We start from the raw sequence: 5,435 nt of genomic DNA on the forward strand, positions 1-5,435 counted from the left end.
TGGGTGCCCCGTGCGAAATTGCGCTTTTCTCCGGCCCCCGCCTGGCGGGGTGGGGCGCCCCCGCCCCGAGTCTGTTCCTCTGCAGCCGCCCCAAAGCCGAACTTATAACGAACACGTAGGGAGCGTTTTAATGGTTCGGTTTCACAGCATTCGTGTGGGTCTGTGCCCTCCGCCCCCACGTGGGTCCTGTGACTCATCGTAAGCAACGCCAAGTCTCTATTCTATAAACACGGGTTCAGAAGTGAGATTAGAGGTGGGTTTGGGAGACCATTTTATGTCAACACCGTTTTGCTCCCACTCGGCTTGTACCGCCGGGGCAGCGCCGGAGCCTGGGAAGGACTGTTGGGAGCAGTGTTGCCAAGTGGTCAGGACCCGGTACTTTGTCTGGAGCCCGGTTACCTGCGTGAAAGTGTCCGCTCCTCCACGTATTAGCTGTGCCCGTGGGCTAGTAATGCCAGTTTGTGCCTCAGCTCAGCATCCAGTGCCCTCTGTAACTCGGCCCATCTCTCCAGCATCATCTCCCCGGAAAGCCACAAACTTCTCACCCGTGTGGGCTAGGTGTTCTGTACGTTTTATGCGGATAACTTTCCTCCCTGGCTCCATTGTGATGGTGGGAAGAGCATCCAGGGGAGGTGGGGGTGGAGTAAGGAGGTGTGGATTTCTCCTTTTGCTGTTGCCACATGCAAATTGGATGTTATGGACAAAAGATTCATTAGGTGGGGATTTCTTGAGTGCTGGCGTGTCAGCCAGGGTTGTGGACACCCGGAGTACATAGATGAAAAGGCAATATCCCTGCCTTCCCAGAGCTCACTCTAGTGGAGAGCAAGGTATAAGTAATTACAATTCAAGGTGAAGAACTGGGCGTTGCATGATCCACAACAAGTTGTTGAAGAGGTATAGAGGCAGGAGTACCAAAGACTGGAGCCATCAGAAGAGGCAGTGTATGAGAGGCTAAATTCCACTCGAGCCTTGAAGAACAAGGAATTTATTTACCAGGGAGAGGGCCTGAGAAGAGGTAGATGGGTGTTGCAGGAGCAGAAAATGATGAGCGAGGAGAGTGGCCCAGGTAGGTGGGGTCAGATGATAAAAGGCTTTTTATGTTGTGCCGAATGAGATGTTAGGATTTTATGTTGTAGGTGGGCAGTGAGAGTTCTGAAGACTTAATTTAAGGTGGAGTGGTGTGTTGGATCATTTCCACTGTGGTGTGGAGGATGGGGCAGAAGGAGCAATGTTAGAGGCATGGGGACCAGTTGAGACCAGCCAGAGGTAGTGTTACGGTGGCTTCATAGTTAATGACGGTCTAAATTACTTTCCAGGCTTAAAGTGATGATATGATTCCTTATATTCTAGGCTAGTACACTTTTCTTGTCTTTGCTTTTTTTTGTGTGGTTTAGAATAATTTAAGCATTTAAAATGTGTAAAGTTCTAAATGTACTTGTATGTTTGTATAAATTGGATAACTGATTTTTCTAAGTACCTGTTAATAATACAAATAGTTGGTGGTTGTTGTTTTTTTGTTTTTGCTTTTTTGTCTAATTTAGATTATGAAAGGAATAATGGATGGATGCTAAGCATTACATCCATTTATTGGGAAGGAAATTTAGTATGAGCATCCAGGAATCTTTAATATTGGAGTGTAGATTTTGTTTTTTTGAAGTACAATTTCCATTTATTTTTTCCCCCAGAGAACTTTCCACTCCTTAAAGACTTAGCTCCTTACATGGGCTTTTGGTGGAGGTCGTGGGGCAGCACCCACAGGTCTAAATCGGGGGTGGCGGGTGTTCTGTCCTTCCGGGCTTCACGAGAACAATTCCTGGCTACCTTGCTGTGAATGGCATAGCTCACACAAGTAATTTAGTTTCACATACAGCTTGGGAAGCACATAGGCGTCGAATGTCCCTAACGGCTGTGGCCTCTACTATGTTTCAGATGACAAACTTCTTAATGGCCTTGTCCTTGGGCACACACCAGGCAGTTGGTGCAAGGAATAGATGCACATGGCCTCGGCCTTTTTTGGCACGGCTATTATTCCTTCTTTTCTTGATCATCTTGGAAATGAGGACCCGAGAGAGCTAGATTTTTTTTTTTTAACATAATTTTCCTTTTGTTGACCATGAAAGTTAAAATGTTGGTTTTTGCCAAGGACATTTCCAAGAATAGAATAACCTAGAAAGTCACCTCATCTTAATCCTATTGAGAATGTGGTTAAGGTGATTAGAAGTGAATGTGAGGCCTGGGCCAGGTTGCTCAGTTGGTTAGAGCTTGTCCCGATACCCCAAGGTTGTGGGTTCGATTCCTGGTCAGGGCACATACAAGAAGCAACCAATCCTATATAATAAAAGTGTAATATGCAAATTGTCTGACCGGGAGTTTGACCGCTCGCTATGACATGCGCTGACCACCAGGGGGTGGCGCAGAACATGGCAGGCATTGACAATGTGGCAGTGGCAGCACTGCCGGCGTGATGGGCCCCAGCAGGACCGCGGTGGGATGGTGGAGCAGGTGAGCAGGTGGTGCCAGGCCAAGGTGGGTGCGAGCGCCCTGCCGATTGCCCTGCAGATGGTGACCAGTGGTGGGGGGAAGGGCTGCTGCCTGGCTCCCAAGCCCTGAGGGAGCCCGATGGGGGGGCCCTGATCTATCGCTCCACCCCCCAGGCGTGATGGTTGAGTAGGTGAGGGGGCGGTGCCAGGCCATGGCGGGGTGCCAGGTGGGGCTGTGGGGCTGTGAGGCTTGGGGTGTGAGGTGGGGCCAGATTCCCGCAGGCTACTGGGTGGGGGGGACCCCCCCCCACGCGCACGAATTCGTGCACTGGGCCTCTAGTGAATGCATAAATAAGTGGAACTTCAAATTGATGTCTCAATGTCTTTCTCTCTCCCTCGCTCCCTCCCTCTCTCTCTCTCTCTCCCCCCTCTACCTTCCTCTCTCTCTAAAAATTAATGCATTTTTAAAAATTACTCATTAAATAAAGAGAAGTGAATGTGAGTTATTCCCAAGGTTCTATTTCTTAGAGGTTTATGTCAAAGGCACATTATAGGTTAAGGATTGTCCTAACATTTATTTGATTAGGTTAATAAGAGTTCTAAATGATGGGTAAATTACTAGAAATTGGCTGAAATAGCTGAAAAAGGGAAAGGCTCAAAAAAAGTATCTTGGATCCCAAAAGCTGATGTTTTGCAGTTTTTATTGTCCAAGGTAATATTTTTTATAATGTATGTTGATGTCAGGCTGCCAAAGTTACTTGTTTGTTGTTACTTGTTTCTTTACTATAGTTTAATATTATACCACCTGGGTAAAGGGTTAACAAAACCTTTTTCCTTGCTGCTCTGGAAATCAGATACGGTTAAGAAGGTTAGCCTGTTTCTGGGCAGCATTGCTTACTGCAAAAATGACCCCAGATAGGTAAATGACATCTGTACTCTAGAAACTATAAATACCTGATGAGGATCCCTTGCACTCCCAGGCTTGACAAATTTTGGACCTGTCACCTTTCCCTACATTCTTTAGCAGTCAGTCTTGCTTCTGACTATTGAAAATAGATATCATTGGCCCTGGCCAGATAGCTCAGTTGGTTAGAACATTGTCCCCGATATACCAAGGTTGTGGGTTTGATCCCCAGTCAGGGTACATACAAGAAGCAACCATAAATAAGTGGAACAATAAATTGATATTTCTTTCTCTCCCTTTCCCTCTCCCTCCCTCCGTTCCCCCTCTCCCTCCCCCTCCCTCTCAAATCAATAAATAAAAATTAAAAAAAGAAAAGAAAATAGATATCATTAGAAGAGAAGCTCTCAATTTCTTGCCCTCGAAGTTATAACATGTTTGTTGAGCTGTCGTTCACATACAATACTGTTCACCCACTTAAAGAACAGGATGGAGCAAAAGGAGGTTTACCATTGTTAGTATAAGAAACAGAGCTTATTTTGTATTATTATTTCTTAAGGGTTGTATTATTTTCCATATGAAAAACTGTAAACCTACTTTTGCCCACTCTACACAGTTCACTGGTTTTTAGTATATTCACAAAAGGAAGCAACTATTACACAACAAATTTTAAAACATTTTCATTGCCCCCCAAAAGAAACCCTTTATCCATTAACAGTCCACTCCCCCTTATCCCCAATCCTTCCAATCCTTGGCAACCGCTAATGTACTTTTCATGTCCAGATTTGCTTATTTTATTTTTTATTTTTTAAAAAATATATTTTATTGATTTTTTACAGAGAGGAAGGGAGAGGGATAGAGAGTCAGAAGCATCGATGAGAAACATCGATCAACTGCCTCCTGCACACCCCCCATTGGGGATGTGCCCGCAACCAAGGTACATGCCCTTGACCGGAATCGAACCTGGAACTCTTCAGTCCGCAGGCTGACGCTCTATCCACTGAGCCAGACCGGTTAGGGCAGATTTTCTTATTTTAGACATTTCATTAACAGTTGTCCTTTGGCATGTGTAGGGGATTGGTTCCAGGACTCCTTCCCCATACCAAATTCCAGATACTCAAGTCCCTTATATAAAATGGCATAGTATTTGCATATGTCCTAGGTACATCCTCCCATATACTTTAAATCACCTCTAGATTACTTATCTAAACAATGTAAATGCTATGTAAATGGTTGTCATACTATATTGTTTAGGGAATAATGACAAGGAAAAAGTCTGTATATGTTCAATACAGACATAACCATTGTAGGAGTAACCACATAGTAAACAGCAACAATATCATCACCCCCTCCCCCCGCCCCGCCCCCGAATATTTTCCATCCAAGGTTGGTTCAATTTGAGGATTTGGAACCACAGATAACAGAGGGCTGACTAAATGGAATCATACAATGTGGTGTGTGGTCTTTGTGACTGGCTTTTTTTTTTTTTTTTAAGTTTGTTTGATAAGAGAGAGGAAGGGACATCTATCAGCTGCCTCCTGCATGCCTCCCACTGGGGATTGAGCCTGAAACCCAGGCATGTATCCTGACTGGGAATGGAACCAGTGATCTCTTGGTTCATGGGTCGATGCTTAATCACTGAGCCACATCAGCAAGGCCTGACTTCTTTCACTTGACATTATTTTATGGATGTACCATATTTCAATCAATTGATGGACACTTGGGTTATTTTTTTTGTTGTTAATCCTCACCTGAGGTTATTTTTTGCATTAATTTTTAGAGAGAGTGGAAGGAAAGGAGGGAGGGAGACAGAGAGAGAGGGAGAGAGAAAGAGAGAAACATCGATGTAAGAGAAACTCATGGATGGTTGCCTCCTGTACATGCCCCAACCTGGGTCAGGGATTGAACCTGCAATCCCTGCAATGTGCCCTTGATCGAAATCAAACCCGAGACCCTTCAGTGCATGGGTCGACAGAGCCTCCACATTATTATTATTATTATTATTATTTTTAAATATATTTTATTGATTTTTCACAGAGAGGAAAGGAGAGGGA

General features: G+C 44.7%; 1 protein-coding gene across 1 annotated transcript in view; it reads left to right on the plus strand.

Annotated features, from left to right (window-relative positions):
- MSH2 (mutS homolog 2) overlaps positions 1 to 5,435 on the plus strand; it is a 56,998-nt gene that overhangs the window by 427 nt on the left and 51,136 nt on the right. The window lies entirely within an intron of this gene.

This window comes from Myotis brandtii, unplaced genomic scaffold, assembly GCF_000412655.1.
Source record: "Myotis brandtii unplaced genomic scaffold, ASM41265v1 scaffold191, whole genome shotgun sequence".
Lineage (NCBI taxonomy): Eukaryota > Metazoa > Chordata > Mammalia > Chiroptera > Vespertilionidae > Myotis > Myotis brandtii.